Below are 27869 nucleotides of genomic sequence, written 5' to 3'. Positions count from 1 at the left end.
GCCTGACCTCGGGTTTCCACCCCGAAAGTAATGGGCAGGCGGAACGCATTAACCAGGATGTGGGCAGGTTTCTGTGGTCGTATTGCCAGGACTGGCCAGGGGAGTGGGCGAGGTTCGTGCCATGGGCCGAGATGGCCCAGAACTCTCAGCGCTACTCCTCTACTAACCTGTCACCTTTTCAGGTTGTATTAGGTTATCAGTCGGTCCTGGTGCCCTGGCAGCAGAGCCAGACGGAGGCTCCTGCGGTGGAGGAATGGGTGCAGCGCTCTAAGGAGACCTGGAGTGCTGTCCAGGAGTGCCTAAAGCGGGCTATCAGGCGACAAAAGAAGAGCGCTGATCGCCGCCGCAGTGAGGCCCCCGTGTATAATCCGGGGGACAGAGTCTGGCTCTCGACCCGGAACCTGCCCCTCCGCCTGCCCTGCCGGAAGCTGGGTCCGCGATTTGTGGGGCCGTTCAAAGTCCTGAGGAAAATAAACGAGGTGTGTTAAAGGTTACAACTCCCTTCATATTACCGTATTAACCCCTCGTTTCATGTGTCTCTCCTCACGCCGGTGGTAGCTGGTCCACTGCAGGACGCTGAAGTGCGGGAGGTCCCTCCGCCCCCCCTGGACATTGGGGGGGGCCCGGCGTATACAGTCCGTGCCATCCTGGACTCCCGACGTCGGGTAGGGGGCCTGCAGTACCTCGTGGACTGGGAGGGGTACAGCCCGGAGGAGAAGTGCTGGGTTCTGGTGGGGGACATTTTGGATCCCACTATGCTCCAGGAGTTCCATCGTCTCCGTCCGGACCGTCTCGCCCTCTGGGCCGTCCCCGAGGCCGGCGTCGGCGCGCGGGTACTGTCACAGTATCCACAGAAAATGGTGCCCCTCCTCGGCCCGGGCGGCGCTCGGCGTTCGTCGTCGCCGGTCTTTTAGCTGCCACAGATCTATGTTTCTGTGTTCGTTGTGTTTTGTCTGTTTAGGTCCGCACCTGTTTCCGTTTCTGTCATTAGTAGGGGGAGTATTTCAACAGGCTACTAAATAACATATTAACCTTAAATCAGTCAGGAGCCTTGCAAGTAGCATTTTTTTTAATTTAGTCTACATTATTATTAATTCAAAGTTATAGCCTGCCATTTAAAGAAAAAAAAATAAGCAAACACATTTATTATTCGCCAAAAGGCATGCGGGAGACTCCCCAAACTTATGGAAGAAGGTACACTGGTCAGATGAGACAAGAATGTAGCTGATGCCTATCAAGGAAAACGCTATGTCTGGCGCAAACCCAACACCTCTCATCACCCTGAGAACGCTATCCGCAGAGTGAAGCATGAGAAGGTTCACCTTCCATCAGGACAATTTTTTATTTACATGTTTTATGTAACCTTTATTTAACTAGGCAAGGCAGTTAAGAACAAACTCTAATTTACAATGACGGCCTAGGAACAGTGGGTTAACCTCTCTGGGCTAGGCGGGACGAATTCGTCCCACCTACGCAACAGCCAGTCTAATCCAGTGGCGCGATTTTCCAATACCTTAGAAATGCTATTACTTCAATTTCTCAAACATATGACTATTTTACAGCCATTTAAAGACAAGACTCTCGTTAATCTAACCACACTGTCCGATTTCAAAAAGGCTTTACAACGAAAGCAAAACATTAGATTATGTCAGCAGAGTACCCAGCCAGAAATAATCAGACACCCATTTTTCAAGCTAGCATATAATGTCACAAAAACCCAAACCACAGCTAAATGCAGCACTAACCTTTGATGATCTTCATCAGATGACAACCCTAGGACATTATGTTATACAATACATGCATGTTTTGTTCAATCAAGTTCATATTTATATCAAAAACCAGCTTTTTACATTGGCATGTGACGTTCAGAACTAGCATACCCCCCGCAAACTTCCGGGGAATTTACTAACAATTTACTAAATTACTCACGATAAACGTTCACAAAAAGCATAACAATTATTTTAAGAATTATAGATACAGAACTCCTCTATGCACTCGATATGTCCGATTTTAAAATAGCTTTTTGGTGAAAGCACATTTTGCAATATTCTAAGTACATAGCCCAGCCATCACGGGCTAGCTATTTAGACACCCGGCAAGTTTAGCCTTCACCAAAATCAGATTTACTATTACAAAAGTTTGATTACCTTTTGTTGTCTTCGTCAGAATGCACTCCCAGGACTGCTACTTCAATAACAAATGTTGGTTTGGTCCAAAATAATCCATCGTTATATCCGAATAGCGGCGTTTTGTTCGTGCGTTCCAGAAACTATCCGAAATGGTAAATCAGGGTAGTGCGCATGGCGCAATGTATTACAAAAAAAATCTAAATATTCCATTACCGTACTTCGAAGCATGTCAACCGCTGTTTAAAATCAATTTTTATGCAATTTATCTCGTAAAAAAAGCGATAATATTCCGACCGGGAATCTCCATTTAGCTAAACAGAGGAAAGAAAACAAAGCTTTCGGTCGACGCGGGCACGAGCCTGAGTCTCACAGTACTGTAACCAGCCACTACCCAAACGCGCTACTTTTTTTCAGCCAGAGCCTGCAAAGCCACAATTCAGCATTTTGCCACCTTCTGAAACGACACCTTGTCAGACAGGCCACTTCCTGCATGAAATCTTCTCAGGTTTTTGCCTGCCATATGAGTTCTGTTATACTCACAGACACCATTCAAACAGTTTTAGAAACTTTAGGGTGTTTTCTATCCAAAGCCAATAATTATATGCATATTCTAGTTACTGGGCAGGAGTAGTAACCAGATTAAATCGGGTACATTTTTTATCCAGCCGTGTCAATACTGCCCCCTAGCCCTAACAGGTTAACTGCCTTCTTCAAGTACAGAGCGACAGATTTTTACCTTGTCAGCTCAGGAATTCGATCCACCAACCTGTTGGTTACTGGCCCAATGTCCTAACCACGAGGCCACCTGCCGCCTCAAATGACCCTAAGCATACTGCTAAAGCAACACTCGAGTGGTTTAAGGTGAAACATTTAAATATATTGGAATGGCCTAGTCAAAGCCCAGACCTCAATCCAATTGAGAATATGTGGTATGACTTAAAGATAGTTATACACCTGCGGAACCCATCCCACTTGAAGGAGTTGGAGCAGTTTTGCCTTGAAGAATGGTCAACAATCCCAGTGGCTAAATGTGCCAAGCTGATAGAGACAAACCCCAAGTGACTTGCAGCTGTAATTGCTGCAAAAGGTAACTCTGCAAAGTATTGCATTTGGGGGGGTGAATGGTTATGCATGCTCAAGGTTTGTGTTTTTTTTGTCTTATTTCTTGTTTGTTTCAAAAGAAAAAATATTTTGCATCTTCAAAGTGGTTGGCATGTTGTGTAAATCAAATGATACAAACCCCCATAAAATCAATTTTAATTCCAGGTTGTAAGGCAACAAAATAGGAAAAATGCCAAGGGGGTGAATACTTTCGCAAGCCACTGTAAGTCAAAAAAGACAGAGGCATTGTGATGTGAAGTGTTGCTTAATATTTTTTTTAAAACCTGGTTTGTTTTTGATTTGAACAATATGAGATGGAACGGAGTTCCATGCAATAATGGCTCTATTTGGGGACTGTAAAAAGACCCTTGGTGGCATGTCTGGTTCGATAAGTGTTTGTCAGAACTGTGTGTATGTCACGCCCTGACCATAGAGAGCCCTTCTTTCTCTATGGTGTAGTAGGTCAGGGTGTGACTAGGCGGTGTTCTAGTTTAAAATTTCTATGTTGGTGTTTTGGTATGGTTCCCAGTTAGAGGCAGCTGGTGATCGTTGCCTCTATTTGGGGATCATATTTAAGTAGCTATTTTTCCCAGCTGTGTTTGTGGGATATTGTTTTGTGTATTGTGCATGTAGCACCACGTGGTCATGTTTTGTTGGTCGTTTATTGATTTATTGTTTTTGTTTAAGTTTCACCGAAATAAATATGTGGAACTCAGAGCACGCTGCGCCTTAGTCCTGTTCTTACGACAATCGTGACAGTGTAAGTTGACTACGCAAACAATTTGGCATTTTCAACACATTAATGTTTGTTATAAAAAGAAGAAATGATGCAGTCAGTCTCTCCTCAACTCTTAGCCAAGAGAGACTGGCATGAATAGTATTTATATTTGCAGTGCCTTCGGAAAGTATTCAGACCCCTTCACCTTTTCCACATTTTGTTACGTTACCTCATCAATCTACACCCAATACCCCATAATCACGAAGCAAAAACTGTTTTTTAGAATTTTTCCTAAATTATTGAAAATATAAAAATGAAAATATCACAAATTACATAAGTATTCAGACCCTTTACTAAGTACTTTGTTGAAGCACCTTTGGCAGGGATAAATTTGCAACAATTTCTAAACCTGTTTTTAATGGGTATTGTGTGTAGATTGATAAGGGTAAAAAAAACAATGTTATAAATGTTAGAATTAGGCTGTAACATAACAAAATGTGGAAAGAGTCCAGTGGTATGAATACTTTCCGAATGCAGTGTAAGTTGTCAATGCTAGGTTTGTCATTATTGATCGATAACAATTTTTCCACCTCTCCCACACTAACTTAAAACAATTCAAACATGCAATGCTTTTCTTTCATTGTTACTTTTTTGTGCATGAGTACAATGGCTCACATGCACTTGGAAATGTTGTGAGAATAAGTATGAAGCCTTCAGTAAACTCTCATTGTGTGTGAAATTTTTGTGCAGTAATTTTGTTTGGTTGGTCATCTGGTTTATCCTTGAAATGTGAAAGCTTTGTTTCTAAATGTCTGCACATTTTCGATGGCTTCATAGCATCATTGCTGAGGCAAGTCTGACATATCACAGACAGGTTTTGGCAGGCAGCTGTTTGATTTGAAAGAAATTCAGGGAGAGAGAGAAAGTGTGCGTGTGGTGTAGCGATACATTGTCATGGCAACAAAATGTGTTTACTGCTGCATGTATAGTTCAGCACATTGCACAAGTAGGCATACAGCGAGTATTTATTCCAGTAAAATATGCCGCAGACCACAAAAAAAATACAATCAAATTCAAAACAAATATGCTGCAGACCGGCAAGCATTCCTCCACGTACCGGTGCCGGACGACAGATCAGGGTTTGAGAAAGGCTGGTATAGGCTATGGATAATTTTATTGAGACCACACTAGGCACACTTGAGCACCAAGCAGAGAATCAGGGACGAGGGGCATCATCGGGCACACATGATACTATAAAAAGCAACTAATTCTCAAACCCTGAGCAATATGAAATGTAATTCATTACAAATTACATGACATTCCCCTGGATTAATGTGTAAAATACTAAACCCTCCACCTGACTGAAATTGAAAAAGCATGACCCAACTCCTTTTTCGTCAGGGTAACCATTGTGCAAATTTCAACCTCTCCCTAATGACAGAGTTCACTCTAAAACATTTGAAGTCAATATATACAGTATAGGCTACTACACTGCTGAGGTAAATAATACACTCCTTCAGGAAATAAGGATGAAGGAAAGGTTACATGGAGGGGCAACATACCAACACACTACAACAATATCTGACAATGCATCATTCCCCTGCACCGCTGGTTCATATTTGTGGCGGAACCCATTAGAGGTGAATAATGGAACAGTGACATTGACATGGGATGGGAAAGTGTATATGTGTGTGTGTTGGAGTGTTACAGATAGTCGCGTGTGCTTTCACTTCCTAGTCTTTATTAGAACAGGTTGGAGCGCCGTGATAGCTGATTGATTGAACAGCCCTGCTTATTTATAGTGTTGTTTACCCGCGGCAAATAAAGCATGCTAATCTGGGCCTGTCATTCAAGCTAGCGAGGGGAGCTGAGCCCTATCTCTGATCTGGTAGTCCATACACCACTAACCACGGTGCAGCCATGTGGAAAATTGTTTGGTGTGGATTTATTCAAAAAGAACATGTGTGTGTGTGAGTGAGTGGAGAATGGGGGGTGTGGGAGGTAGAGAAAGGGAGGAACGTGAAATTAGAAATGAGTTTTGGATGGCTGTCAAATTCTCTTCACTTGTTAAGGCTGTGAAAACATGAGCCCAGTCAAACAGACACAGACCGATACGTTTTCCTTACACTATGACTTTGAGGCCCCTTTGGCCATTGTCAATATGGAGTTCCCTTGGATGCCTAGTGTTATCATAACTCCCTTATTTTTTGTTAGTCTCTGCCGATGACAGGATTTGCCCGGCAACACTTTCCAGACAAACTTGTCAAATGCTCACAAATCTGTGAACAGTACATTTCTTGAGAATAACCAATGGCAAAAAAATTATTTGACTCATTTTACTGATGTGACTGTTAGGTAATGGCAATGATTCAGAGGAGGCATAAGCAGTTACGCTTTTCAGCACAGCTGGCAATGGAATTGTCATATTTGTTTTAATTCAACAACTGACTACCTTGGCAGGTGCAAAGAGAACCATTTAAAAGGTTGTCATAACAGAAAAGAGAGTCTTACAATGCACAAGCTGTAACATAATGTTTCTGCGGTGCTCACCCCATTGGCAGGTGAGACAACCATCATACTTCCATGTGCCAGTAAGTTACAGAACTATTATCACACACAAATAAACACATACCATGACAGACCAGGCAAATAGAAAAATTGGCCTTATGACAAAGAAAGGGTCACGCAAGTCAGCATTCTGAAAAAAACAAAACAAGTGAAACATCTGTACATGGGAAACACAAAAGTGCACCCCCCCATCTGAAGAGAAAAAAAGTATTAAATTAGAAAAAAGAGATACTAAGAGAATAATCTGTGATTGGTGATAACCATTAATTACAATGGCGGTGACAGAGATGGTCGCCTCGCTTCAGGTCCTTAGGAAACTATGCAGTAATTTGTTTTTTTAATGTATTATTTCTTACATTGTTAGCGCAGAAAATTTCAAGTGTTATTACATACAGCCGGGAAGAACTACTGGATATAAAAGTGACGTCAACTTACCAACATTATGACCAGGAATACGACTTTCCCGACGCAAATCCTTTGTTCGAACCTTCACCCTGGACATGGGATCTTATCCCAGAGGCTGACCCAAAACAATGCGGTTGCCGCAGGAGAGGCAGACGGAGCGGCCTACTGGTCAGACTTAGAAGGCGAGCACACCATACACCGCTTCAGAGCATATTACTCGCCAATGTACAATCTCTAGACAACAAGGTGAACAAAATTAGGGCACGAGTTGCCTTCCAGAGAGACATCAGAGATCATAACATTCTCTGTTTCACGGAAACATGGCTCACTCGGGATATGAGTCGGTACAGCCAACCAGTTTCTTCACGCATCGCACCGACAGAAACAAACATCTTTCTGGTAAGAAGAAGGGTGAGGGTTGTATGTCTTATGATTAACGAGACATGGTGTATCCACAACAACATACAGTCCTTTTATTCACCTGACCTATAATTCCTTACAATCAAATGCCGACCCCATTATCAAACAAGAGAATTCTCTTCGATTATAGTCACAGCCATGTATATCCCCCCCAAGCAGATACATCGACGGCCCTGAAAGAACTTCACTGGACTCTACGTAAACTGGAAGCCATATATCCTGAGGCTGCATTTATTGTAGCTGGTGATTTTAACAAAGCTAATCTGAGAACAAGGTGTCCTAAATTCTGTCAGCATATCGAATGCGAAACGAGACGGTAACATTCTGGACCATTGCTACTCTAAATTCCGCGATGCACACAACGCCCTCCCCGCCCTCCCTTCAGCATGACTCCATTTTGTTGCTCTCAGCTTATAGACAGAAACTAAAACAGGAAACACCCGTGCTCAGGTCTATCCAATGCTGGTCTGACCAATCTGATTTCACGCTTCAAGATTGCTTCGATTACGTGGACTGGGATATGTTCAGGGTAGCCTCAGACAACAACATTGACCGCTGACTCGGTGAGAGAGTTTATTAGCAAGTGCATCAGTGATGTTGTACCCACTGTGACTGACTATTAAAACATTCCTTAACCTGTTTGTGATAGGGGGCAGTATTTTCACGGCCGGATAAAAAATGTACCCGATTTAATCTGGTTATTACTCCTGCCCAGAAACTAGAATATGCATATAAGTAGTAGATTTGGATAGAAAACACCCTAAAGTTTCTAAAACTGTTTGAATGGTGTCTGTGAGTATAACAGAACTCATATGGCAGGCCAAAACCTGAGAAGATTCTATATGGGAAGTGCCCTGTCTGACCATTTCTTGGCCTTCTGTAGCCTCTTTATCAAAAATACAGGATCTCTGCTGTAACGTGACATTTTCTAAGGCTTTCATTGGCTCTCATATGTTTGAAAAATTGAAGTTTTTGCATTTTTTAGGTATTTGTAATTCGCGACACTCTATACCATTGGATATGGGTGAGGCGTTCCCCTAGTCTGTCCCTGACAGGTTACCGTGGATTGTTGGTAGCACTGACGCAAAACGGAAAGCGCGACCACTGCTTTTAATCATGGAAGGCGACTGGAAACATGACCGAAGACAAACAGTGTAGCTATTCCCTCCACAAGGCAATCAAACAAGCAAAGCGTCAGTATAGAGACAAAGTAAAGTCACAATTCAACGGCTCAAATATGAGACGTATGTGGCAGGGTCTACAGTCAATCTTGGATTACAAAAAGAAAACCAACCCCGTTGTGGACATTGATGTCTTGAGAGCCCACAGGCTTTGGTAACGGCCCGCTACCAAAGCATGTGGACTCTCCTTCACCGTGGCCAACGTGAGTAAAACATTTAAACGTGTTAACCCTCGCAAGGCTGCCAGCCCAGACGGCATCCCTAGCTGCGTCTTTAGAGCATGCACAGACCAGCTGGCTGGTGTGTTTACGGGCATATTCAATCAATCCATTTCCCAGTCTTCTGTGCCCACATGCTTCAAGATGGCCACCATTTTTCCTGTTCCCAAGAAAGCTAAGGTAACTGAACTAAATGACCATAGCACTCACTTCTGTCATCATGAAGTGCTTTGAAAGACTAGTCAAGGATCATTTCACCTCCACCCTAGACCCACTCCAATTTGCTTACTGCCCCAATAAGTCCACAGATGATGCAGTCGCTATCACACTGCCCTATCCTGTCTGGACAAGAAAAATACTTATGTAAGAAAGCTGTTCATTGACTACAGCTCAGCATTTAACACCACAGTACCCTCCAAACTCGTCACTAAGCTCAAGACCCTGGGTCTTGACCCCGCCCTGTGCAACTGGCTCCTGGACTTTCTGATGGGCCGCCCCCAGGTGGTGAGGGTAGGAAACAACATCTCCACCCCGCTGATCCTCAACACTGGGGCTCTACAAGGGTGCGTATCAGCCCTCTGCTGTACTCCCATGTCTGCGTGGCCATGCACGCCTCCAACTTCATCATCAAGTTTGCAGACGACACTACAGTGGTAGGCTTGATTACCAACAACGACAAGACAGCCTACAGGGAGGAGGTGAGGGCCCTCGGAAAATAACCTCTCACTCAATGTCAACAAAACAAAGTAGATGATCGTGGACTTCAGGAAACAGCAGAGGGAGCATCCCCCCATCCACATCGACGGGACAGTAGTGGAGAAGGTGGAAAGTTTTAAGTTCCTCGGCGTACACATCACGGACAAACTGAAATGGTCCACCCACACAGACAGCGTGGTGAAGAAGGCACAACAACGCCTCTTCAACCTCAGGAGACTGATGAAATTTGGCTTGCACCAAAAACACTCACAAACTTTTACAGATGCACAATCGAGAGCATCCTGTCGGGCTGTATCACCGCCTGGTACGGCAACTGCTCCACCCACAACCGTAAGGCTCTCCAGAGGGTAGTGCGTTCTGCACAACGCATCACCGGGGGCAATCTACCTGCCCTCCAGGACACCTACAGCACCTGAAGTCACAGGAAGGCCAAAAATATCATCAAGGACAACAACCACCCGAGCCACTGCCTGTTCACCCCGCTATCATCCAGAAGGCAAGGTCAGTACAGGTGCATCAAAGCTGGGACTGAAAGGAGAGACTGAAAAACAGCTTCTATCTCAAGGCCATCAGACTGCTCAACAGCCATAACTAACATATAGTGGCTGCTGCCTACATACAGACTCAAATCTCTGGCCACTTTAATAAATGGATTTAATAAAGGTATCACTAGTCACTTTAAGTAACGCCACGTTAATAATGTCTACATATCCTACATTACTCATCTCATATGTATATATTGTTTTCTATACCATCTACTGCATCTTGCCTATGCCACACGGCTATCGGTCATCCATATACTTATATGTACATATTATTATTCATCCCTTAACATTTGTATAAGGTATTTTTTGTGAATTTGTTCGATATTCATGCACTGTCAGAAGTAGAAGCACTTGCATTTCGCTACACTCGCATTAACATCTGCTAACCATGTGATTGTGACCAATAAAGTCTGATTTGATATACTATAGACACCATTTTACACTTGAATGTAATTAGTCTCAAAGAAGAGTGAAAGTGGCATCGATTCAAATCCAAAACAGTTATTCTGGTGTCAAAATTGACTAAGTGTAAATAGGATAATTTAAATACAGTCTTGTTTGGAACATCCGTGCGTCGCAATGATATAGTTCGGTTTTGATTTGACAATGTCCATTTGCCCACTAACATGGGGTGAACAGCTTCGGTGATTGCTCTCTATCCAATAGCATAGATAGTAAGACAGGCCTGCCCAGCAGCTCTGACTTCACATTGCACATTTTTGAAGTTGAGAAGTACTGCACCAGCTTTAATATTGCGAATAGATTGTGGCTTCCATCAATAGTCTTCATTATTTCCAATCCCTCATATATATATATATATATATATATATATATATATATATATATTTATTCATAAATATACATATTATTTTACAGTATATGTATGTACAGTACAGTACCAGTCAAAATTTGGACACACCTACTCATTCAAGGTTTTTTTTTCTGACTGTTTTCCGTTATTTGGTTATTTCTCTTAAAAATCACCCTCATAGATATGCAATAGACCTACTGAGGAGCCTTGAATGTGTTAGTGAAGGGTGGCAGTAGTGAATTACAGTACCAGTCAAAAGTTTGCACACACCTACCTACTAATTAAAAAAAAAAGGATTTACCCTTTATGTAACTAGGCAAGCCAGTTAAGACAAATTCTTATTTACAATGATGTCCTACCGGGGAACAGTGGGTTAAATGCCTTGTTCAGGGGCAGGATGACATATTTTTACCTTGTCAGCTCAGGGATTGAATCCAGCAACCTTTCGGATACTGGCCCAATGCTTTATTAACAACTAGCCTACCTGCCGCACCATTCCAGGCATTTTCTTTATTTTTACGATTTTCTACATTGCATAATAATAGTGAAGACATCAAACTATGAAAGAACACATATGGAATCACATGGTAACCAAAAAAGTGTTAAATCAAAATATATTTTATATTTGAGATTCTTCAAAGTACAGCTTTGCAAACTCTTGGCATTCTCTCAACCAGCTTCACAAGGAATGCTTTTCCAACAGACTTGGAGTCTGGTGATTGTGGAGGCCAGGTCATCTGATGCAACACTCCATCACTCTCCTGCTTGGTCAAATAGCCCTTACACAGCTTGGAGGTGTGTTGGGTCATTGTCCTGTTGAAAAGCAAATGATATTCCCACGAAGCGCGAACCAGATAGGATGGCGTATCGCTGCATAATGCTGTGTTAGCCATGCTGGTTAAGTGGAATTTTATTTGGTTTTCATATAATGGACATAAACAAAATAATCAAAATTGGTGAAATGAAGAAGAAAAATTATCTCATAAATAAAAAATGGAAAAGTGGTGCGTGCATATGTATTCACCCCCTTAGCTAGGAAGCCCCTAAATAAGATATGGTGCAACCAAATTACCTTCAGAAGTCACATAATTAGTTAAAGTCCACCTGTGTGCAATCTAAGTGTGACATGATCTCAGTACATATACATCTGTTCTGAAATGCACCAGAGTCTGCAACGCCACTAAGCAAGGGACACCACCAAGCAAGCAGCAACATGAATACCAAGGAGCTCTCCAAACAGGTCAGGGACAAAGTTGTGGAGAAGTACAGATCAGGGTTAGGCTATGAAAAAATATCAAACTTCGAACAGCCCACGGAGCACCATTAATTCAATCCATTATTAAAAAAAATGGAAAGAATATGGCACCACAACAAACCTGCCAACAGGGCCACCCACCAAAACTCACGGACCAAGCAAGGAGGGAATTAATCAGAGGCAACAAAGAGACCAAAGACAACCCCGAAGGAGCTGCAAAGCTCCACAGCAGAGATTGGAGTATCTGTCCATAGGACCACTTTAAGCCGTACACTCCACAGAGCTGGGCTTTACGGGAAGACTGTCCAGAAAAAAAACAATGCATAAAGAAAGGTGGTTCTACAAAGTATTCTTTGGGGGGATGAATAGTTATGCACACTCAAGTTTCCGTTATTTTGTCTTTTTCTTGTTTGTTTCACAATAAAAAATATTTTGCATCTTCAAAGTGTTAGGCATGTTGTGTAAATCAAATGATACAAACTCCCCAAAAATCTATTTAAATTCCAGGTAGAAAAGGCAACAAAATTCGGAAAAATGCTAAAGGGGTGAATAATTTCGCAAGCCACTGTATACCTCCATACAAAAAAATCCCCACTTGGTCTGCTTATCGCTTTAGTCTCGCACGGACACATTTTGGGCAGCGTTAATCCTCTTGCTTCGCCTCAGATTAGTTTCTAAAGAACAATGGATGCATTAACACAGGTAGCCCAATTCTGATATTTTGCCAATTATTGGGCAAAAGATCAGAATTGGGCTGCCTGTGTAAAAACACTTTATTTTTCAGTATATAAATGACTAAGAATTTACTCACAAATTACATATACAATAATAACCTGAGGTTTTCTAATAACTTACAAAATACTCAATAAGAAACTGAGTAACTTATTTCAGCACCGAGTAGAGACCAATTGTGTAAAGTGATTTGCAGTAAATGATAGACAGTACCCATTGATACTTCAGATGAGAAAATACCAGAACTTATGTACCATAAAATAATGTGCTATTGAACTATGCATATTGCATGACCTTACAGTGCCCCAAGCAGGTTGTCAATAAACATGTAGTCATGTGTTGCTCAGTTAGAAAGAGTGTGGCACTGGCACATCAGGATTGTGGGTTCAGTTCCCTCTGGAGTCACATATAGCAAATTTTCCAAATGTCACTTTGGATAAAGCATCATGTACAGCGGCTTGCGAAAGTATTCACCCCCTTGGCATTTTTCCTATTCTGTTGCCTTGCAACCTGGAATTAAAATGTATTTTTGGCGGGGTTTGTGGGAAAAAAACAAGTCAGACAAACTGAACTTGAGCATGCACAACTATTCACCTCCTCAAAGTCAATACTTTGTAGAGCCACCTTTAGCAGCAATTACAGCTGCAAGTCTCTTAGGGTATGTCTCTATCAGCTTGGCACAGCTAGCCAATGGGATTTTTGCCCATTCGTCAAGGCAAAACTGCTCCAGCTCCTTCAAGTTGGATGGGTCCCGCTGGTGTACAGCAATCTTTAAGTCATACCACATACTCTAAATTGGATTGCGGACTGGGCTTTCACTAGGCCATTCCAAGACGTTTACATGTTTCCTCTTAAACACTCAAGTGTTGCTTTAGCAGTATGCTTAGGGTCATTGTCCTGCTGGAAGGTGAACCTCCATCCCAGTCTCAAATCTCTGGAAGACTGAAACAGGTTTCCCTCAAGAATTTCCCTGCATTTAGCACCATCCATCATTCCTTCAATTCTGACCAGTTTCCCAGTCCCTGCTGATGGAAAAACATCCCCACAGCTTGATGCTGCCACCACCATGTTTCACTGTCGGTAAGGTATTCTCGGGGTGATGAAAGGTGTTGGGTTTGCGCCGGACATAGCGTTTTCCTTGATGGCCAAAAATCTACATTTCAGTCTCCTCTGACCAGAGTACTTTCTTCCATATGTTTGGGGAGTCTCCCACATGCCTTTTGGAGAAAATCAAACTTGTTTGCTTATTTTTTTCTTTGAGCAATGACTTTTCTGTGCACTCCTCTGTAAAGCCCAGCTCTGTGGAGTGTACAGCTTACTGGTCCTATGGACAGATACTCCGATCTCCGCTGTGGAGCTTTGCAGCTCCTTCAGGGTTATCTTTGGTCTTCGTTGCCTCTCTGATTAATGCCTTCCTTGCCTCGTCTGTGAGTTTTGGTGGGCAGCCCTCTCTTGGCAGGTTTGTTGTGGTGCCATATTCTTTCCATTTTTAATAATGGATTTAATGGCGCTCTGTGGGCTGTTCAAAGTTTCTAATATTTTTTTATAACCCAACCCTGATCTGTACTTCTCCACAACTTAGTCCCTGACTTGTTTGGAGCTCTCATTGGTCTTCAAGTGCCGCTTGCTTGGTGGTGTCCCTTGCTTGTTGGTGTTGGGGCCTTTCAGAACATGTGTATGTATGTATGTGTGTGTATATGTGTATTTATTTATTTATTTATTGCTCACAGGTGGACTTTATTTCACTAATATTGTGACTTCTGAAGGTAATTGGTTGCACCAGATCTTATTTAGGGGCTTCATAGCAAAGGGAGTGAATACATATGCACGCACGACTTTTCTATTTTTTTATTAATTAGAATTTTTGAAACAAGTTTTTTTTTTTTTCACTTCACCAATTTGGATTATTTTGTGTATGTCGATTACATTAAATCCAAAAATCTATTTAAATTACAGGTTGTAATGCAGCAAAATAGGAAAAATGCAAAGGGGATGGATACTTTTGTAAGGCAAGGTATTACTACATTAAATGCTTTCGACTAATGTTTTTCACAGCACTGAAAATCCAACTGAAGATAACAATAAGAAAACTAACTGGCATCTGTTGTCAATACTTCAGATCCTAATTGTGCTGCAGGTTGTCAGTTAAGTTGAAGCTACTTGCATGCTAATTCATTCAGGAAAACAGGTTGACATTTACAATCTGGCACTCTATCTTGATTGGAGATAGATAACGAGAGGATAAATAGAAGAAGCAAAGCACAATAATTTGTCTACCTTCAGCTGTTAATTGGTTGAACGTGTTTTACTTTTGAAAAATGATCTTGTACCAACCTTCCATGAGTTGCTTTTGGTAATGATAAGGTAAGACGGTATACTCATCTCAATAATGCAATTCATGTTCTTCCAAATGAAGTGTTAGGCTATATGTGACCAATTTCAGGAAACTAGGTGAATGTTGCAGTTCACTACCTGACAAGAGCCATTTAAACTTAATATATATATTTTTTTATCAAAATATATTTTTGCGCAGAAATGCCTTCTGGAACATGTGAACTTTTTCATGTTCCTTAATAACAAACTGGTATGCCATCTGAAAATACAAATACAATTGTTAAATTATGAGTCTAGTTGGTTTAGCCATGGAAAAAGCCAGCAACCTTCCCACTAGCCATGATTGGCTGAGATAATGAGTGGGCTGGACATGGCGAGAGATGAGTTCAGATTGGTCTTCCATATTGCACGCTTCTGTCTATTTGACCTGGTTAGTATGTGTAGGTAATCCTGTCTAACGCGTTTAAAAATATATATATTGTTTAGTAGAACTGCATAAGTGTTGCTTTACACTTTCTGGATGACCAAGTTTTGAAATCAGTGGAATTAGAGTCCAATAGCTAACGAGATAGTTTGAAGATGTAATTTTTCTAAGGGCAACCATGGCATCCGTGACAAGGAGAAGCATCCAACTATGATGTATACGGGTAAGATGGTCTACCTAGCTATATTTTCAGATATTACACATCTCAAACTTTGACAGTCTTCTTCATTTCAAGTTAAAGTGTACTGTTAGCTAACTAGGTAACGTTAGCTGGCTGGCTCACTAGCTAACATTACAGCTAATGTTACATTAGCTAATGTTATTGTTCGTTCCTCAGTCATTTGCTTGGCTAGTTATAGCCTAATGTTAGCTAGCTAACATTGAACCTGGTTGGTTAGATGTTAGCTAGCTAACATTGAAACTGGTTGGTTAGATGTTAGCTAGCTTACATTGAACCTGGTTGGTTAGATACAGGCAGAGTCATGCAGGGTAGTAATGTCATGAGATGGGATCATGGCTCATTGTTTAGCTTGCTAGCTACAGTTGAAGTTGAAAGTTTACATACACGTTTGTCAAATACAATTAGACAGTTTTCACAATTCCTGACATTTAATCTTTAAAAAATGTCCCTGTCTTAGGTCAGTTAGGATCACTACTTTATTTTAAGAATGTGAAATGTTAGAATAATAGCAGAGTGATTTTATTTCAGCTTTTAATTCTTTCATCACATTCCCAGTGGGTCAGAAGTTTACATACACTCAAGTAGTATTGCCTTTAAATTGTTTAACTTGGGTCAAACGTTTGGGGTAGCCTTCCATAAGCTTTCCCACAAATAGGTTGCGTAAATTCTGGCCCATTCCTCCTGACAGAGCTCGGGTAACTGAGTCAGGTTTGTAGGCCTCCTTGCTCGCACACGCTTTTTCAGTTCTGCCCACAATTTTCTATAGGATTGAGGTCAGGGCTTTGTGATAGCCACTCCAATACCTTGACTTTGTTGTCCTTAAGCCATTTTGACACAACTTTGGAAGACCCATTTGCGACCAAGCTTTAACTTCCTGACTGATGTCTTGAGATGTTGCTTCAATATATCCACATATTTTCCCCCCCATGATGCCATCTATTTTCTGGAGTGCACCAGTCCCTCCTGCAGCAAAGCACCCCCACAACATGATGCTGCCACCCCTGTGCTTCACGGTTGGGATGGTGTTCTTCGGCTTGCAAGCCTCCCCCTTAATCCTCCAAACATAAGTGGTCATTATGGTCAAACAGTTTTATTTTTGTTTCATCAGACCAGAGGACATTTATCCAAAAAGTATAATCTTTGTCCCCATGTGCAGTTGCAAACCGTAGTCTGGCTTTTATATGGCAGTTTTGGAGCAGTGGCTTCCTTGCTGAGCGGCCTTTCAGGTTATGTCGATATAGGACTCGTTTTACTGTGGATATAGAGACTTTTGTACCAGCTTCCTCCAGTATCTTCAAGGTCCTTTGCTGTTGTTCTGTGATTGATTTGCACCTTTCGCACCAACGTACGTTCATCTCTAGGAGACAGAACACATCTCCTTCCTGAGCGGTATGACGGCTGCATGGTCCCATGGTGTTTATGCTTGCGTACTACTGTTTGTACAGATGAACGTGGTACCTTCAGGCATTTGGAAATTGCTCCCAAGGATGAACCAGACTTGTGGAGGTCTACAATTGTTTTTTCTGAGGTCTTGGCTGATTTCTTTAGATTTTCCCATGATGTCAAGCAGAGGCACTGAGTTTGAAGGTAGGCCTTGAAATACATCCACAGGTACACCTCCAATTGACTCAAATTATGTCAATTAGCCTATCAGAAGCTTCTAAAGCCATTACATAATTTTCTGGAATTTTCCAAGCTGTTTAAAGGCACAGTCGATTTAGTATATGTAAACTTCTGACCCACTGGAATTGTGATACAGTGAATTATAAGTGATATAATCTGTCTGTAAACAATTGTTAGAAACATTACTTGTGTCATGCACAAAGTAGATGTCCTAACCGACTTGCCAAAACTATAGATTGTTAACAAGAAATGTGTGGATTGGTAGAAAGATGAGTTTTAATGACGCCAACCTAAATGCATGTAAACTTCTGGCTTCAACTGTACATGTCTTAACAAAAAGACTTCACTATGCAGGTGTCCATTTTAATAGAATGTCACTGCGACAACTGTTAGCTTGGGTGCTTGACTGCTGTTAGGGTAGAACAATCTCTTTAAGGCTTGATTTGAGCAGTGGAGCTAAAGAGTAAGAGGGTGTGAACGATGCTGAATGGGTGTAGACAAAGAGCTCTCCAGTAGGTACCAAAACATTCAAAGGCAATTTTCTCAAAAGTGAGGTTACAAGTTTATCAACTTTCAAAGCAGAATAACTTTCCCATTTTTCCTCAAATGCAGTGTATGATATACAATTTTGTTTATCTGTGTCTCTGCTTTTATCCAATGCAAAAAACACCATTTAAAATGTTGCTACATAAGACCATTTCAAGGCTGTCGGTCACATATTTAGATTTTCTTTATTGGTGAAAAAATAACAGACTTTGGCTTTAAGAGCTTGCAGTTCCCAAGTTGTTCCTTAGTCATTACATGTCATGTTACGTCACATACAGAATGTCTGGTTCCATGCCAACTACGTTAGACGATGCATTGCATCAACCAACGGTTAAGTGCCATGTCAAACTGTGTAATCTCAGTTAGCCCAGAACCCATGTGTTAAAGAAACTGCCCAGTGTATCCAGATTTCTATTAAATATGACCTATGACTACTTACAATATGAGTGAAATAGTTTTCCTTTCAAAAAATGGTAATGGCAAAGGTGCATAAAGATGGAGGAATTCAGATATGATGTCATCGTTTTTGCACTAGTCACAGCACTAGCCCCCTCTCTCCACTGGGAATCTCTGGGGGTTAGGGTCAGTCAGTCCTATCTGGTGTCAAATCAAATTTTATTTGTCACATGCACCGAATACAACAGGGGTAGACCTTAGAGTGAAATGCTTACTTACAAGCCCTTAACAGCTTCTACCCCAAGCCATAAGACTCCTGAACAGCTAATCAAAGGGCTACCCAGACCCCTCTTTTACGCTGCTGCTACTCTCTGGTTAGTATCTATGCATAGTCACTTTAAGAAGCCTTTTGGACCTAGACTTGGCACTCCGGTACTGCTTGCTGTGTGGTAGCAGAGAGAACAGTCTATGACTAGGGTGGCTGGAGTCTTTGACAATTGTTCGGGCCTTCCTCTGACACCGCCTAGTATAGAGGTCCTGGATGGCAGGAAGCTTGGCCCCAGTGATGTACGGGGCTGTACGCACTACCCTCTGTAGTGATTTGTGGTCAGAGGGCAAGCAGTTTTCATTCCAGGCAGTGATGACACCTGTCAGGATGCTCTCGATGGTGCAGCTTTTGAGGATCTGAGGACCCATGCCGGATCTTTTCAGTCTCCTGAGGGGGAATAGGTCTTGTCGTGCCCTCTTCACGACTGTCTTAGTGTGTTAGGACCATGATAGTTTGTTGATGTGGACACCAAGGAACTTGAAGCTCTCAATCTGCTCCACTACAGCCCCGTCGATGAGAATGAAGGCGTGCTTGGTCCTCCTTTTCCTGTCGTCCACAATAGTCTCCTTTGTCTTGATCACGTTGAGGGATAGGTTGTTGTCCTGTTACCACACGCCCAGGTCTCTGACCTACTCCCTGTAGGCTGTCTCATTGTCATCAGTGATCAGGCCTACCACTGTTGTGTCATTGGCAAACTTGATGATGGTATTGGAGTTGTGCCTGGCCATGCAGTCATGATTGAACAGGGAGTACAGGAGGGGACTGTTACTGCTGAGCGGTAGTCAAAGAATACCATTCTCAATTACAGTGCCTTGCAAAAGTAATCATCCCCCTTGGCATTTTTCCTATTTTGTTGCATTACAACCTGTAATTTAAATGGATTTTTATTTGGATTTCATATAATGGACATACACAAAATAGTCCAAACTGGTGAAGTGAAACAGCAAGTTACTTTTTTATGTTTTTAATTTAACCTTTATTTAACTAGGTAAGTCACTTAAGAACAAATTCTTGTTTACAATGACAGCCTTGGAACAGTGGGTTAACTGCCTTGTTCAGGGGGAGAATGACAGATTTTTACCTTGTCAGCTCAGGGATTTGAGCTAGCAACTTTTTGATACTGGCCTAATGCTCTAACCACTAGGCTACCTGCCTCCCCACTTTCAGTGAGTAAATCTGAACTGGAACAAAAAGCTCCACCCTTTCTCTTTGCAAGTTACGGTCAAGTTTATGGGCCTCTTTGCATGTTAGGAGGTCTATGGGACAAATTTCCCCTTCTGAAATTCGTAAGATACCAACATCTGCGAAATCGTGATTTGTCCAAAGCAATGGGACTAATGCTGCTCATTTCAAGGTTTTACTGCTAACCTACAAAGCATTACATAGGTTGGAGCAAACCCATCTTTCCGATTTGGTCCTGCCGTACATACCTACATGTACGCTACAGTCACAAGACGCAGGCCTCCTAATTGTCCCTAGAGTTTCTAAGCAAACAGCTGGAGGCACGGCTTTCACCTATAGAGCTCCATTTTTATGGAATGGTCTGCTTACCCATGTGAGTGACGGACTCGGTCTCAACCTTTAAGTCTTTACTGAAGCCTCATCTCTTCAGTAGGTCCTATGATTGAGTGTAGTCTGGCCCAGGAGTGTGAAGGTGAACGGAAAGGCTCTGGAGCAACGAACCGCCCTTGCAGTCTCTGCCTGGCCGGTTCCCCTCTCTCCACTGGGATTCTCTGCCTCTAACCCTATTACAGGGGCTGAGTCACTGGCTTACTGGTGCTCTTCCATGCCGTCCCATGGAGGGGTGTGTCACTTGAGTGAGTTGAGTCACTGACGTGGTCTTTCTGTCTGGGTTGGCGCCCCCCCTTGGGTTGTGCCGTGGTGGAGATCTTTATGGGCTATACTTGGCCTTGTCTCAGGATGGTAAGTTGGTGGTTGAAGGTATCCCTCTAGTGGTGTGGAGGCTGTGCTTTGGCAAAGTGGGTGGGGTTATATCCTGCCTGTTTGGCCCTGTCCGGTGGTATCATCGGATGGGGCCATAGTGTTTCCTGACCCCTCCTGTCTCAGCCTCCAGTATTTATGCTGCAGTAGTTTGTGTTGGAGGGCTAGGGTCAGTCTGTTTATATCTGGAGTATTTCTCCTGTCTCATCCGGTGTGCTGTGTGAATTTAAGTATGCTCTCTCTCGGAAGACCTGAGCCCTAGGACCATGCCTCAGGACTACCTGGCATGATGACTCCTTGCTGTCTCCAGTCCACCTGGCTGTGCTGCTGCTCCAGTTTCAACTGTTCTGCCTGCGGCTATGGAACCCTGACCTGTTCACCGGACGTTCAACCTGTCCCAGACCTGCTGTTTTCAACTGTCTAGAGACAGCAGGAGCGGTAGATATACTCTCAATGATTGGCTATGAAAAGTCAACTGACATTTACTCTTGAGGTGGTGACTTGTTGCACCTTCGACAACTACTGTGATTAATATTATTTGACCATGCTGGTCATTTATGAACATTTGAACATCTTGGCCATGTTCTGTTATTGCCACCCGGCACAGCCAGAAGAGGACTGGCCACCCCTCATAGCCTGGTTCCTCTCTAGGTTTCTTCCTAGGTTTTGGCCTTTCTAGGGAGTTTTTCCTAGCCACCGTGCTTCTACACCTGCATTGCTTGCTGTTTGGGGTTTTAGGCTGGGTTTCTGTACAGCACTTTGAGATATCAGCTGATGTAAGAAGGGCTATATAAATACATTTGATTATCTCACACATTGTGTTGTATCATGACAGATCTAGGGTACCATTTATGTTTACATAGTCTGTCCATAAGAAATGATCAACTGCGCAGTCAGCAGGGTTGAATTAAAGGCAGTAAATTCAGGAAGTAAACTTCGATTCAATATTTGAGAGAACCTGCCATATTTTCAATGACTTTCCAATAAACATAAGCTATTTGTTATTGGTTAGCTGATATGTTAAAACACCTGTCCAGGCGTAAAATCTAGCAGGCGTATGCAATGTCTGCCAAGAGGAGCTGCCAAGTAGCGCAGCAGTCTAAGGCACTGTATCTTAGTGCTAGAGGTGTCACTACAGATTGGGAGTTGGGAGTGATTGGCTGTGATTGGGAGTCCCATAGGGCAGCGCACAATTGGTCCAGCGTCATCCGGTGTAGGCCGTCATTGTAAGTAAGAATTTGTTCTTAACTGACTTGCCTTGTTAAAAAAATGTAGTCAGTCTGGAACTTGGCTTATGTCTCTTATTAGATGTCTGACTCTTAGTACTGCTGTCGTCAAGGTCATAGTTAATTCCTTTGAGGATAAAAGATTTTTTAACCCACACTCGTAAACCAGCTGGCAACAGTAAACTTCTTTTAAAAGGTGTTTTTCTCCTCTCTGAACTGTTAAATGGCCGCCTTGTTCCAACATCCATTTTACTCTGTTTAATTTGCCCTGACTCCTCCTTGGCTTTGATTACTACTTTCCATTCCCCTCATTACAAATGGCTTCTGTTAAGACTCTCTGCAGCTGAATGTGGAGAATTTGGCAAATTGCTAGGCTCTTGTAAGGCAGATGGTGCCTTGCTGGGAGCTGCTATAAAACACAACTTATAGTCACGAAAACCAATGGTACATTTTAGAAGATTGCAAAACTGTATTTTCAACTGACATTTTCTCATTATTTTAACATGTACAGAGCCTTGCAAAAAATATTCATCCCCCTTGGCGTTTTTCTTATTTTGTTGCATTACAACCTGTAATTTAAATGGATTTTTATTTGGATTTCATGTAATGGACATGCACAAATTAGTCCAAATTGGTGAAGTGAAATGAAAAACATAACTCGTTTCAAAAATATAAAAATGGAAAGGTGGTGGGTGCGTGCATATGTATTCACCCCCTTTGTTACGAAGCCCCTAAATAAGATCTGGTGCAACCAATTACCTTCAGAAGTCACATAATTAGTTAGTCTACCTGTGTGCAATCTAAGTGTCACATGATCTGTCACATGATCTCAATGTATATAGATGTATAGATTTGAGACTGGGATGGAGGTTCACCTTCCAGCAGGATTATAACCCTACGCATACTGCTATAGCAACACTCGAGTGGTTTAAGGGGAAACATTTAAATGTCTTGGAATGGCCTAGTCAAAGCCCAGACAATCCAATTGAGAATATGTGGAATGTTTTAAAGATTGTTGCCCACCAGTGGATTCCATCCAAGGTGCTGGAGCTGTTTTTCCTTGAAGAATGGGGGAACATCCCAGTAGCTAGATCTGCCAAGCTTATAGAGACATACCCCAAGACACTTGCAGCTGTAATTGCTGCAAAAGGTGGCTCTACAAAGTATTGAAATTGTTTTCTGTTTTTTGTTTTTCTTGTTTGTTTCACAATAAAAAGTATTTTGCTTCTTCAAAGTGGTAGGCATGTTGTGTTAATCAAGTGATACACACTTCCAGGTTGTAAGGCAACAAAATAGGAAAAATGCCAATGATGGGTGAGTACTTTCACAAGCCACTGTATGTACTTTCAGAAAGTATTCACACAAACATTTTTTTCTTGTTGCTGTGTTAGACTGAATGTATTCAATTGAGATTGTGTCACTCATCTACACACAATACCTCAATGTCAAAGTGGAATTATGTTTTTAGAAACTTTTACAAATACATTTCAAATAAAGCTAAAATATCTTGAGTCAAGTATTCAACCCCTTTGTAATGGCAAGCTTAAATATGTTCTGGAATAAAAATGTGCTTAACAAGTTGCATGGACTCACTGTGTTAAGGTAGTCATTAAAAAAAATGTTAAACACTTATCTCTGTACCCCACACATGCAGATAATTGTAAGGGCCCTCAGCAGGGCAGTGAATTTCAAAACAGAATCAACCACGGAGGTCTGCCTCAAAGGTCACCTATTGGTAGATGAGTAAAAAAACAGACATTGAATATCCCTTTGAGCATGGTGAAGTTATAAATTACACTTTGGATGGTGTATCAATACACCCAGTAACTACAAGGATACAGGCATCCTTCTGAACTCAGTTGCTGGAGAGGAAGGGAACCACTCAAGGATTTCACCATGAGGCCAACGGTGATTTTAAAACACTTACAGTTTAATGGCTGTGATAAGAGAGAACTAAGGATGGATCAACATTGTAGTTACTCCACAATACTAACCTAAATAACAGAGTGAAAAGAAGGAAGGCTGTATAACATAAATATTCCAAAGCATGCATCCTGTTTGCAATAAGGCACTAAAGTCAATCTGCAACAAATGTGACGAAGAAATAACCTATATGACCTCAATACAATTTACCACTCTTAATATTTTAAAACATGGGTGGAGGCTGCATCATGTTATGGGTATACTTGTCATCGGCAAAGACTAGGGAGATTTTTTTAAATAAAAATAAACAGAATCGAGCTAAGCACAGGCAAAATCCTAGAGGAAAACCTTGTTCAGTCTGCTTTCCAACAGACACTGGGAGACAGATTCACCTTTCAGCAGGACAACAACACAAGGCCAAATATACACTGGAGTTGCTTACCAAGACAACATTGAATGTTCCTGAGTGGCCTAGTCACAGTTTTCACTCAAATCAGCTTGAAAATATATGGCAAGACTGTCCAGCAATGATCAACAAACTTGAGAGCTTGAAGAACAATAATGTGCCAATATTGTACAATCCAGGTGCTCAAAGCTGTCACGTCCTGACCAGTAAAAGGGGTTATTTGTTATTGTAGTTTGGTCGGGGTGTTTGTTTTGTGTGTTTCGGGATTTTTGGTTTATGTTCTAGATTTTCTATTTCTATGTTTATTCTACTTTTCTATTTCTATGTTGTGTTTTTCAATGACCTCCAATTAGAGGCAGCTGGTTGTCGTCTCTAATTGGAGGCCATATTTAGTGTGTTTTTTTTAAACTTGTGTTTGTGGGTGGTTGTTTCCTGTATAGTCTGTGCACCTTACGGGACTGTTTTCGTCATTTGTTTTGTTTAAGTGTTTTTCCTTCAATAAAGAAGATGATGATAAATATACCCGCTGCATTTTGGTCCACTCCTTACGACGACCGTGACAGAACCACCCACCAAAGAAGGACCAAGCTGCGGAGGAAGGAGCAGAAGGAGAGCTACTTGGAGTCATGGAAATGGGAGGAGATCCTAGATGGAAAGGGACCTTGGAGGCAGGCTGGGGAGTACCGGCGACCGAAGGAAGAATTGGAGGCAGCAAAGGCAGAACGAAGGATGTATGAGGCATTATATCCTCCATTTCAGGAGGAAAGGAGGCAGCCCCAAAAAATGTTTTTTTTGGGGGGCACACGGGTAGTTTGGCTGGGCCAGAGAGGAGCCCTAAGCCAACTCCCCGTGCTTATTATGGGGAGCGTTTGGTGTGGAGAGCACCGTGCTATGCAGAAGTGCGCACGGTCTCGCCCATCCGCAAGCACAGTCCGGTGCGGTCGATACCTGCCCCCCGCAAGTGCCGTGCTAGAGTAGGTATCCAGCCAGGAAGGACTATGCCTGCTCAGCACATCTGGCCACCAGTGCGTCTCCTAGGCCCAGGCTACCCTGCGCCTGCTCTACACGCGGCAGCCATCATTCCTCAGCACAGCCCAGTTCGCCTTGTGCCAGCACTCCGCCCATGCAGGGCTACAGTGACAACTCAGCCAGGATGGGTTGTGCAGGCTGTGCGCTCCAGACCTCCAATGCGTCTTCAAGACCCAGTGTATCCTGTTCCCGCTCCTCGCACTAGCCCTGTGGTGCATGTCAATAGTCTGGCACCTCCAAAGCCAGCCCCACGCATCAGGCCTTCAGTGCGCAGTTCCCCGTCCAGAGCTTCCGGCGACAGCTCCTCGTCCAGGGCTTCCGGCAACAGTTCCCCGTCCAGTGCTTCCGGCGACGGCCCCACAGCCCGGGGCCTGCAGAGACGGCCCCTCAGCCCGGGGTCTCCAGCGACGGCACCTCAGCCCGAGGTCTCCAGCAGTGGTCTACAGCCCTGAGCCTGTCACGTCCTGACCAGTAAAAGGGGTTATTTGTTATTGTAGTTTGGTCAGGGCGTGGCAGGGTGTTTGTTTTGTGTGTTTCAGGGTTTTTGGTTTATGTTCTAGATTTTCTATTTCTGTTTATTCTACTTTTCTATTTCTATGTTGTGTTTTTCAATGACCTCCAATTAGAGGCAGCTGGTTGTCATTGTCTCTAATTGGAGGCCATATTTAGTGTTTGTTTTTCATTTATGTTTGTGGGTGGTTGTTTCCTGTATAGTCTGTGCACCTTACGGGACTGTTTTCGTTGTTTGTTTTGTTTAAGTGTTTTTCCTTCAATAAAGAAGATGATGATAAATATACTCACTGCATTTTGGTCCACTCCTTACCACGACCGTGACAAAAGCTCTTAGAAACATAATCAGAAAGACTCACAGCTGTAAATCACTGCCAAAGGTGATTCTACAAACTATTGAATACTTAAATAAAATTATATATATATAAGATGGAGGGGAAAGCCATTGGGAAACTGGATAGTGAATTTGTATTCCATGCCTACGGTTAGCTACGACACAAATGGAATCTTACTCTAGTTTCCCAGCACATTGTAAATATGGGATTGGAATGAACCCTGTACTTTGTCTTATTTACTTTCTCGTGGTCTTATTTTTATCTGGAAAACACTGGAAAAAAAACAAAACAAACAAGTGTCTTAGAGAAGGAAAGAGAGGGGGGGTCGTTGAGTACAACCCCCATGTTTGTGCTAGGGATTTGTGGTGAATGGGTCTCTGTCTCTCACAATGTGGTCTAATTATCTTCAACTAGCTCGTGTTACTATGAGGGGGGGAAAGGGAGCGAGAAGGATGCAAGCTAATAGGTGTCTGAGAAGGAGACAAAGTCATCCGTTATCCGTGCTCACTCCGTTTACAGTAAATTGCTCTGAGACTTAAAATGTTCTCCAGTAGTGTTCTCACCTGGGAGTCTCACCGAGCGGCGGATCTATGCCTCGTACGCTTTCGACTTCTGTGCTCCGCCATGAACCCAGCCAATTAAATCCTCGTCCCCTGTATTCATGCCCCCTTTTTTTGTCTGGAGTTTTATTCTTAATGGAAATGGCGAGGCGAGGACATTTTTCCCCCTTGGCTAAGCCTGGATATATGACTGGTCCAGACTTGACTGTCATCGGTGTCATTGTTGTGATGTATGACTAATCTTGGGGCTAAAGGGTCAACGCAATGCACACCTGAGAGATTGAGTCCGGTTCTCATTTAGGTGCTTAATAAACTGCTGCTGTCATAGTTACTATTCTCCGTAACTCATTCTCGAACACCATTAAACTAATTACAGGTCATTTTTTAACCCATGCCACACTGAACCGAGCAGGACTGAACATAACAGGGCTTGTTGAATTAACCTTTCTAGTGCCATGGCCTTTACTGTGCCTTTAAATTGCAGTCTTGCTCCGGGCAAAGGGAGAGCTATTACGGAGGGTGTTTTAATGGTTTCCCATGAGGGTGTCTCCGCTTTATCCCAGTTTTATTGCAGATGAGGTAGCCTACTGTATGGGGGTTGTACCGACAAATAAAATATGCATCTCTTATTGACTTTCACCTTAACTCCCTTAGCCTCCGAGGAGGTGCAGAGTCAAAAAAGGCAAGTATTGAGAATATTGAAGAAGGCCCCTGTTGAGGGCCAACATTGGTCTCCTTCTCTCTAAATCCTTTCATAAGGTTCCCACTATCCTGCTTCTTACATGAGCTCTAAGCATTCAATTGCCCCAAGTCATAAAAGTTTCAGGATAACTAATGATAGGGATTTTGCTGTTGGGCAGAAAGTGATGGTGGGGATGTTTCTGTTGAGTGTGGAAGTATAGGGGTTCTGGGATGGTGTGTTACCAGGGGGCAGTTACCATCTTCATGGTTAATTAGGTATATATATGTGTATATGTGTATATATATAAAATCATGGTACCAATAATTGCTTCCGATACACCAGATGTACACCACTGTTCAAAAGATTGGGGTCACTTAAATGTCCTTGTTTTCCATAAAAACATACATGAAATGAGTTACAAAATGAATAGGAAATATAGTCAAGATGTTGACAAGGTTATAAATAATGATTTTTAATTGAAATAATAATTGTCCTTTAAACTTTGCTTTCATCAAATAATCCTCCATTTGCAGCAGTTGCAGATCTTTGGCATTCTACTTGTCAA

The sequence above is a fragment of the Salmo salar genome, chromosome ssa11 (assembly GCF_905237065.1).
Source record: "Salmo salar chromosome ssa11, Ssal_v3.1, whole genome shotgun sequence".
Lineage (NCBI taxonomy): Eukaryota > Metazoa > Chordata > Actinopteri > Salmoniformes > Salmonidae > Salmo > Salmo salar.
This window is presented reverse-complemented; position numbering follows the sequence as displayed.